Source organism: Leopardus geoffroyi, chromosome D3 (assembly GCF_018350155.1).
Source record: "Leopardus geoffroyi isolate Oge1 chromosome D3, O.geoffroyi_Oge1_pat1.0, whole genome shotgun sequence".
NCBI classification, from domain to species: Eukaryota; Metazoa; Chordata; class Mammalia; order Carnivora; family Felidae; genus Leopardus; species Leopardus geoffroyi.
In genome coordinates this window covers 847,241-857,427 of record NC_059339.1, presented here as the reverse complement: position 1 = coordinate 857,427, position 10,187 = coordinate 847,241, and the positions used below count along the sequence as shown (strand labels likewise).

The window sequence follows — 10,187 nt, the reverse complement described above, 5'->3', positions numbered from 1 at the left end:
TTATAATCACCACAATCACCATCATCATCACTATCGCCATCATCATCACCACCATCACCACCATCACCATCATCATCACCATCATCACCATCATCACCATCACCACCACCATCATCACCATCACCATCATCATCACTATCACCACCATCATCACCACCATCACCACCATCACCATTATAATCACCACAATCACCATCATCATCACTATCGCCACCATCACCATCATCATCACTATCACCATCACCATCACCACCATCACCACCACCATCATCATCATCACTATCACCACAATCACCATCACCATCATCATCACTATCACCATCATCATCACCATCCCCACCATCAACATCACCACCATCATCACCATCACCATCATCATCACCATCACCACCATCACCATCACCACCATCATCACCATCACCACCACCACTATCACCTCCATTACCGTCGCCATCATCATCATCACCATCATCACCACCATCATCATCACCATCACCATCACCATCCTCACACCATCACCATCACCACCATCATCACCACCATCACCACCATCACCATCACCACCATAATCACCACAATCACCATCATCATCACTATCGCCACCATCACCCTCATCATCACTATCACCATCACCATCACCACCATCATCACCATCATCACCACCATCATCATTATCACCATCACCACAATCACCATCACCATCATCATCACCACCACCATCATCATCACCATCATCACCATCATCCTCATCACCATCACCACCACCATCATCCTCATCACCATCACCATCACTGTCACCATCATCATCACCATCATCACCACCATCACCACCACCATCATCATCAGTATCACCATCATCATCACTATCCTCATCATCACCATCACCACCATCAACATCACCACCATCATCACCACCACCATCATCATCATCACCATCACTGTCACCATCGTTATCATCATCATCATCACTATCACCATCAGCAGCAGCACCACCACCATCATCACCATCATCACCCTCATCATCCTCTTCATCACGATAATTATCATCACCATCACCACCACCACCATCACCTCCATTACCGTCGCCATCACCTCTGTCACTGCACATACACACACAGAGATTCCCTCTCCCTCATCAGACTCATTTCTTGAACTCCGACCCCTATGGGAGCTCTGTCACTGCACCCAAGTGCTGTTGGCCTATACAGAATACAAGTGAGCACAACCGGGTCAGAGCTGTGGGTAGTACCAACGAGCCGGGGGGGGGGGGGGTCAGAACCCGACGTCAAGAATGAGCATCTTGCACGGGCCTAAAGATGTGTGGGTGAGGCTGGCCCACACCAGCTGTGGAAGGATCGTCATCCGTTTCCCTGTGGCGCCTGTTCCTCGGCTGGGCCAGCACCCACTTCTGCTCCTCTTAGACTGCTCTCCGGGATTTCTCTGAGGAGCCACCTGTCCTGCATCTTTCGATTGATATGAGGCAGACCCCACCCCCAGACCCAGAAACGGTCCGTGGCTCATCTGGTCAGTTAGCATATTCCACACCTCCGGTCCAGGGTTGGTTTGAAGTTGGACACATGGCCCAAGACAGGACAAGACTCAATTCTTTGAGTTGTTGCTGTGTGTGTGTGTGTGTGTGTGTGTGTGTGTGTGTGTGTGTGTGTAAGCCTGGAAGATGGTGCTCTTTTCCCAGAAGTTTGCACACCCGGCGGGATGTGGGTGAGGAGGTTATGGGGACCACCTTCGCTGGCAACCGGGGCCTGGCTGAGAACGGAGAGCCCCACAGAGGATAGGCCACATGAGGGACCCTGGGAAGCGCGTGAACCCCAGCACCCAGTTAGCTGAATCCACTTTCGTGACCAGTAACTCTTCTCTTGTTGCCATTTTCAGTTGGGTTTCTGTCACTCGTTATGAGCAAAATAGTCTTGGCATATTCGTATTCGTTTCCTTTCCTGGAAGATGTTTCCGGAAATGCCCCGGCCCCACCTGGCTGCCGCAGGGCTCGAAGGTCACGTCATCCTCACAGCTTCAACTTCCTTCTCCAAGAAATGCGAGGAAAGCGAGATAACACACATGCTGTTTGTCAACCGAGTTTCCTCCTCAGAATAAGAGAGGGGTGGACCCTCAAGGGTGTGGGCCCCGCCCTGCCCCCACCCCATCGGCTCTAGGCCAGTCCTCTGGTTGGGGTCCTGGGCACCATGATGAGCATGCTCTCCCTGCCCTGGTGCCCATCTCACCCAGGCGGTCTGTTCTCAGAGATTGCCATCCAAGCACAGCCACGCAAAGGGCACCAGTCCCTTGAGAGTTCAGGCCAGAGGAGTGGGGTGGCTTCCCCAGACATCCTGGCACAGCCCTAGAGGCGGGCATGAGGGGCGAGACGAGGGAACCATCACAGCCCCTCTGCCAGGGAGCCCTGCCTGACCATTCTCCTCCCTCAGCTCAAATGACCAAGATACCCTCTCAAGACGGGCTCGGCCCCACAGGCATTGCTTTTCCCGTTGCTTTGGAAGTGCTGATCCGAGGTCCATCACTCACCGGCTGGGTGATCTTGGACAAGTGTCGGATTTTCTCATCTATAAAATGAACACGAAAATCCGAAGGTGAAAGTTTGAGAGCGAGAGAGAGAACCGTTAGATTCTGTTCCCACAGGCCACACGCACGGGCCGCGGCGAGAGCTCTGACACAAGCGGGAGCTGGCCCGGGGCTCTCACTCAGACCTCGCCTCCTGCCAGGTCGCGATCGCCCCTGTGGATGAACAAGGCAGGGGTTACGGTGATGCCACGGGAAAATGGACTCCCAAAGACTGACCGAACCACAGACACTGCAAATAATGACACGGGAGTGAAAAGAACCCAGAAGCCCCGTCCCTCCACGCGCCGCCACGCCTGAGTCCCCACGCCGGAACCGAGCATCTCCGTCCCTCCCCTGGTCCTGCACAGCTGCTCCCTCCCTCCTCCCTCCCTCGTCTGTGCTCCTCCCCAAGGCCCCAGCGGGGCTACACTCCACATGCTCCGATACACTTTCATTTCCTGGCGCGAGAGACGCTGGAGGGGACCGTGGCCACTGACAGAACAGCTGCTGTATGTTCCTTCCCAGACTGTTTGTCAAGCGGGTGCCTGCCAGTATTTCCACACGTAGCATCTCCAGCGCCGTGGGTCCAAATGCTTCCTTCCCTGCCTCCCCCTCAGGGTGGAAGGGAAGAAGGAGGTGCGGCAGGGATAGAAAGAAACGAGTAACGTGAGAAGAGCGTGGGTCTAAAGCGGGTTTGGGGCCTCAGACCCCTGTGCTACCCCGATGGTTAGCCCCCCGCCCCGTCTGCCCCTGGAGAAGGAGGCAGGATGGCGGCAAACAGCACAAACCCTGGCTTCCCCTGAGAGAGATGGTCTTCCTCTGGGTCCGTGGCCCTGCTTGACAAGCAGTGATTAAGACAGCAATCCTGGGAGGGAATCAGGAAGCAGCCCAGCCTCCGAAATTACTTTCTGCTAAGCTCCTCTCCCCTCTCCAGACGGCCACCCGTGTCCCGGATGGAGAAAAGGGGGCGGCTTCAGCTGCACTTAGAAATACCTGTCCCATTAGCTCCCCCGTGGGCTGGCTTCCCTTTGACAGGCTTCGAGTGTCTCCTCGAAGGTGTGACCGGATTTTCCCAAAACACACTTCCCTTTAGCAACCCAACAAGCCTCCCAGGTGTAGAATGCGGCCTGGTAAGGCTGTGCCGAGGAGCCTGGGGCCAGCTGGCATCCAGGGTGGAGAGGGGGCCGGGGCTTGTGGTCCAGCTCTGAGCATCAGCCCGGCTTTGGGCAAGAAGCAAGCCCAGGACGTGTGCAGCAGTCGCGCGGCAGGGCTAGGCACACAGCTGGACTACGTTTCCCAGACTCCCCAGCTGCAAGGTGCAGCCATGTGACCGAGTTCTGACCAATGGCATGGGAGCAGAAGTGATGGGCTTCCCTCCCAGGCCCAGACCGGATCCAGGCTCTGTCCTGGGCTCCGTCCCCATGGCCAGCGGAGTACAAAGGATCACGGCGCTCAGAGGAGGAAAGAGCCGCGGGACCCTCAGGCGCCTGGGTGGAGCCTACACCTGCCAACCAGCCCCGATGACCTACATTGAATAGTGACATGAGTTTTTAATGCCGAAAGTAAACGTTCTCTGTATTAAGCCTCCGAGATTTCATAGTTGTACCTGTCCCCACAGCTGGCATATTTTGCATTTGTTGATATAATGCCCCGAGTCAATATTTGGTCGTTGGTCGAGACTTTCTTTGCGGCAAATAACGGAAAACCCAACGTGTACGGGCTTGAACAGAGTAAATGGAGTTTATTAGCTCCTGTAACTGGGAAGTGAGGGGCAGGCGGGGTCCGGGCACGGCTTGATCAGGGATCCAAAGCTGCCCAGGGAGTGCGTGCCTGTGTTGGCACAGCCCCCTAGGCTGGCTCTGAGTCAGCCAAGCTCCCGTCCGTGGGGGCCGAGGGGGCATCTGGCCACGACCGGCAGGGGCTGTCGTCCGGAGTTCTTCGCGTGTCCGGGGGGACGTGAGCCCCCACTGTCCAGGCTGAGGCGCACTGACCCCTGAGCTTAGAGCCGCAGAGGGGAGGAGGAGTGCAGCAGCCACGCTGGAGAGTCGTGGGGGCACTCTCGCTGGCCCCAGGGAGCCGGGGACGCAGACGCGGTGGGAGGGGCTGTGGGAGATTCTGGCACGGTCCACCTGCCCTCCTCCTTTCGGGAGACGGCGGCAGCCTGCGCGTGCACGATCCAGGCCGGCCCGTGTGCTGCCGGGAGATCCTCGTTCCGCGTGGGGGGCAAGCGCGAGGCTCTCCGGTGACAGGTCTGTGAGCACGTCGCTCGGGGCTGGGCGGGGGGTGCTGTGCAGGAGCCGCTGAGCCAAGTCCTGGGACAGCAGACACGGGGGGCGGAGGCCCCGCTCAGCCGCGTCCCTGAGTCCCTCCCGCCCTGGGCCGTGCGGACATATTCCGCACGGCCCTTCTCTGCCTGCTGCTGCGTGGCTTTAACGTCAGTTGTGGCCAAAGGAACGTGGGAAATACAGACCTGGTTCCACGGACAGAGTGTCTTCCTTCTCTACTGCGGTGAAACTTCAGATTCATCTGGTTTGCTGAGTTTGTGACCTTACGTGACACACACACACACACACACACCCCAGGGCGGTCTGGGGCCAGGCCGAGCCTAAAGAATTCCCTGAAGTCTGGTCTCAAGATCCCGCCAAGGACCCCTCCCCTCATCCCCCTCAATGCCCTACTGCCAACTAGAAATAACAATGGTGACACTTCCCGCCGTGGACGGTGAGCATGTCGCCAGGCTCACGTGAGTTCTCTCAATCTTACAGAGCGGTGAAACATAGCTTCAGAAACTGTGGCTCGTTTCCCGGGTCTCTAACGTACAATTACTAGGTGAAAATAGGGCCACGTCACGTGGTCTGGTCTCCCCACATATCTAAAAGCACACGCAGCCCCCGCCCTGCCTTGGGGCTTCCTGGAACCACCGCTGGCAAACGTGTGGGGCCCTGCGTGGCCCGTGCTGCAGCCCCACCCCTCCGAGCAGGGGGGAAGGGGCCTGGCCTCAGCACCTGCCGCCCCCACAGGTCACGCTCGCAAGCACGCTCCCGAGCCCCGAGCCTCTGCCCGGCCCTGCTTCTCTCGGACTCTCGGGGAAACCTTTGGAGAAGAGGCAGGAGAGAAGCAGGAGCCGCCCGGCCTCCGCGGAGACAGACTCGCAGCACAGCTTCTGCTCGGCAGGGAATGTTCCAACTTCCGCGGGAGCCGCGTCCACCGGCGCAGCCCCGCCATCTGGAACGTTCTGACTCGGATCCACTGGTGTTTACTTTCTAAAACTTTGCATGGCTGGGGCCTGAGATGGGGAGCAGCTGTGTGTGGAAAACACGTGCTTCCTCTCATATGCCGCGGTGACGCGTAACAGCTTGCCTTCAGTCTTTTAAAAAACACAAACCAAAAAAAGAAGGAAAGAGAGAAAGAGCGTTGCCAAGGGCTCCCCTCCTGGAGGAGAGATACTGGTGATTCTGGAAGAACGGAAACGGCCCTGGAAGGGGGAACGGCCGCACACAGGTGAGCTGGGTGGCGCCCGGTCGGGGCAGAAGACACGGCAGCAGGTGCGTGCTGCGTGAAGGGCCTTCTGTGCGGGATCAGGGGCCCCCGGCCGGCAAGAACCCCACACGCATCAGCCCGGGCTGCTCTGAGACGTACAGGCCAGGGGAGGGGGTGGGAGTCGTGAGTGGGGAGACTGGGGTCTCAGCTCCAAGCTGGCCCTCTGGCCCCATGTCTGTCCAGGCTCGTGTGGGGAGTGGTGGCAGCCCGACTAGAACTCACTCGTTAGAAGCCGCGTGTATTAACCCAGGAAATCTGACGCTGGGGGATGGCCGGATGAGCCTCGGGGTGGAGACCAGAGCCTTGGGTCTCACCAAGCCCCCCTCTCCGACCCACCCCTTGACTTTCACGTCTCCCTGGCTCCCTCCGTGCCGAGCCCCCAGACCCACACTCCATAAGGCTTTGTCTCCCTTAAGTTGCCCCTCTCGACCCCTCACATGGCAACAGAACCAAGGGGCCACAGCCCCCAGGGAAAGACTACATTTCCCAGCCTGCCTTGCAATAAGATGTGACCACGTGACCCATCCTGGCCAATCAACTGTGGCGAGGGTGATGCCCAGAAGGCTGGGGCGGACATCCTCCCTTCCCGGGTGGAGAGCCGTCCCTGGGACCCCACAGGTGCAGAAGGAGAAGACATATCCAACGAAGGAAGCTAGACAACGCCGGGAAGGCCTCCCCCACCGTCAGAGATCCTGCTCAAGCCACCGCTGGCCTGAGAACTGGCCCACCCGGTCGCTTCAGCACTCGTCACCCATAGGTCTGTGTCTCTCAGCCAACTTGATAGAAATGCAATCCCGTGACTATCTGCTGAATGTCTTTCTTTCCTGACGGACTGGAAGGCTCCCTGGAAAATCTCCAGACACAGACGTCTGTTGAATGAAGGAGGGAAGGGTCAACGGGCAGACGGTCCACGCGGACCCTGGTGAAACAGACTGGTTCTCTGTGGTCCCCTCCGTGGGGAGTGGGCCCGGAACAAGGGGTTCACACCCAACTCGGAGAAGTCGTCAGAGCCGAGTGAAGCTTCTGTCTCTGGTCTTGACACTGAACTGGATACGCGGCCATCTTCAACCCGAATCGCCCAAATCGAGGAGCCAGGAGGCTCGGCTTCAAGGAAGGATTCGTCAGACAGGACATCTTCTGTGTCACCCGGGACAAAGCGGTTTAATTGTGTCCATTATCCGTGGGCTTTTATTATCCTGGCTCCTGATCGTCTCCTTTAATTAAGCCGTAATTAAGCGACCAGGATGCTTGCCTGGTGTTAACGAACACGCTCTCAGGCGTGGCTCGGCCAGGGGGCCCCAGCGGCCAGCAAGGAGAATCCTTGCGTCTCCTGACCTCTTCTGGTCCTTGGCTGCCGTGAGGGGACGCTGTCACCAGGAGTGCACCGGGAAGGAGCAGAACCGGGCGGCAGTGCAGTGGGGGTGGGCTCTTCCCGCCCCCGTGTCCGGCGGGTGGAGGTGACTGCGGCTTCCAGACACAGGTCACAGCGACGACCGGCTCTCAGCTCCGGAGACTCGTCTTCCCTTGTGTCTAGCTAGCCTCAGCCATGCGTCTGACCCGGTCCCTTGTGTCATAGACCCCCGTTCCTTTTGCCTGATGAGAACCTGGTGGGTGTCCCTTCTGCTGGTGACAGCATCGCAGCCTCCCTTGGGGAGTGCCCCCCCCCCCCGCCAGCGTCAGTGCCTCCTTATCTGCTTGCAGGGCGGGCCTATGACCGTCCCACCCCCTGGCCCAGTGACGTGCAGGACAGGGGACATGACCTGGCCAGGCGAGGGCAGGTGTGATCCTAGGACCTCTGCAGCCACTATTGAGAGACGGGCTTTCAGGGGCCACCTCGTGGAGAGAGCCAACCCAAGAGAGGACAGGGCTGAGAGCTGGAGAGAGAAGACTTTGGCAACACGTTTGTGCGCCTGGGTACAGCCGAGCCTGAAGCTCTGGCTGTCTTTGAACTTTGAGTTACATGAGCCCTTGGGGCCGGACCCAGTCTGAGCTGAACCGCTCTCCGCTGTAAGAGAAACATGGCCCGCTGTGGCCACAGCAAGCCACGGGCCCCACCCGAGGCTTTCCCCGCCACGGGAACCTGAGCGGGCGGAGAGGTCCACTCCCAGGAGCAGGCCCGGCTCCAGATGCTGAATCGGCAGCGGTCTGAGTGGGACCAGCACGGGGAACCATCGCTCCTCCCCTGCCGCGTGGAGGCGCTGCAGAGCGGGGTCCCCGCACAGTCCCGTGGACCTCGTGGGCTGCTGGTCCAGGTCCCCCAGGAGGCTCTCGCGGCGGTCCCAAACTGTGGCTCCGTGCTAGCTGGGAAGGAAGCTGCCGAGACGCCCTCTCCGGCCTCCAGCGTGCTGCCGGAGCCCTGCCTCCCTCGGCCCCGCCCGGGCCTCCTCGGGGGGCTTGGTGGCACTCAGTGCATCTCAAACCGCTTAACGGCTCGAACAGCAGCGATCATTTACTTTGCGCACCAATCCGCATCTGGGCACTTAGTAGGAAGGGGTCATCTCTAAGGCACCGGCTGGGGCAGCTCAGACGGGGCCGGTCGCCAGTGCACGCGGCTGGCAGGCCGGTGTGGGCTCCCTCGGGGTCTCAGCCCACCGCCTCGTGGCCTGTCCGTGGGCCACTTGGGCTTCCCCGCGGCAGGGAAATGGGTTCCAGATCCCAAGGTCTCAGAGACAAGTGTCACCTGTGTGACTTAGCCCCAAAGGTCATGTGAGGTCCTTCCCATCACTAGGAACCATGCAGATTCCAAGGGAAGCGATGTGCCCCCCCTCCCCCCACCGTGAGAGGCCGTCACTGTCACAGGTCAGAAGAACAGGAATGTGCTGGGCTGCACCGTTTGCCCAAAAGACACCATGGAGTCCTACCCCCAGTGCCTCGTATGTGACCTGTTTGGAGACAGGGTCTTTGCAGACGAGCACGTTAAATGAGGTCACCCGGTGGACCCCGATCCGCACTGACCTTATCAGAAAAGATTAGGACATAGACACAGAGGGGTGACCACGGGAGGACATGCCAGCCCGTGCACCAAGGAGAGTGGCCTCCAGAGAAGCCAGCCTGCCCACACCCGACCTTGCATTTACAGCCTCCAGGACCGGGGACTTGGCCACGGCAGCCACGGAAACTCATACGGTCGCAGCCGCACCGGGTGTCCCGCAGCCTCTGACGTCGGGTCAGAGAGAGAGGGCGGAAGCAGGAGGAATCAGGATTTGCAAATGCTCAGCGCGGCCCTGGGGGGTCAGGGTCTGGGGGCAGAGCCGAGGCGGGGGGATGGGGCGGCCAGGTGTGACCCCCGACCCTGCACGCTGAGCTGGATGCCTCCGCCCGCCCACGCTCTCTCCATGCGTTTTCCCTCGGGCCTCTGGAAGCAGGTTGTCTTTGCAAATTGCTAAAAAGCTTCCACGTGTGAGAATAAGCCCGGAGGTGACTCTTCTCCCAGAACAGCCGCCCACCCGTCCCCACACAGGCCTCCATCTTAGAGGTCCCAGGTTCCACGCGCCTGTGGCCACGTCCTCCCCACACGGAGCCTGGAACGCACGTGGCCTGAAGGCCGCCCCATCCTACCCGCCCCCGGGAGCCCGCGCAGAGGCTCCCTTCACAGCCGGAGGCCCCGAGCGACTCCTTCCGCACAAAGGTGGCCCTACCCCAAGGTGGCCTGCTCTGTCCACCTACACAGAGAAGAGCCCGGAGTTTCTCTGACCGCAGGTGGGACGGTCCCCTCGGGCAGATGTCCTGTCACACACTGTGCGGGTGAAGGCAGCCACGGGGACGGGGAGGGCAGGACATCTGGCCGGATCACCCCGGCGACAGCCTCAGCGGGGCCACCAGGTCCAGGCCCGGGACACCCCCTGAGGGCGCCCCGCGGGTGCCGCTGGCCAGCGCGCCCTCCCTCCACGCACCGCTCGCGCCCCGCGGAGGTCCCCTGCGGGAAGCGCGGTGCCTCGAAGACGAAGACGGTCCTGCAAACCGCAAGGCGGATGCGTGACTACCCTCCTCCTCGAATTGCGGGCGACTGCCCCGGGGCGACACGTGATACTTAGTTACTGGCGATGGCAACTGCACTAAAGGTAACAGTTACAGAC

General features: G+C 59.7%; 1 long non-coding RNA gene across 1 annotated transcript; it reads right to left on the bottom strand.

Annotated features, from left to right (window-relative positions):
- Window positions 1-4,232: 4,232 nt before the first annotated feature.
- On the bottom strand, window positions 4,233-9,538 carry LOC123587800. Its single transcript, XR_006707530.1, has 2 exons — window positions 6,334-9,538; window positions 4,233-5,938 (listed from the first exon to the last, which is right to left on the bottom strand). It is a non-coding gene; the product is annotated as an uncharacterized LOC123587800 (long non-coding RNA).
- Window positions 9,539-10,187: the final 649 nt, after the last annotated feature.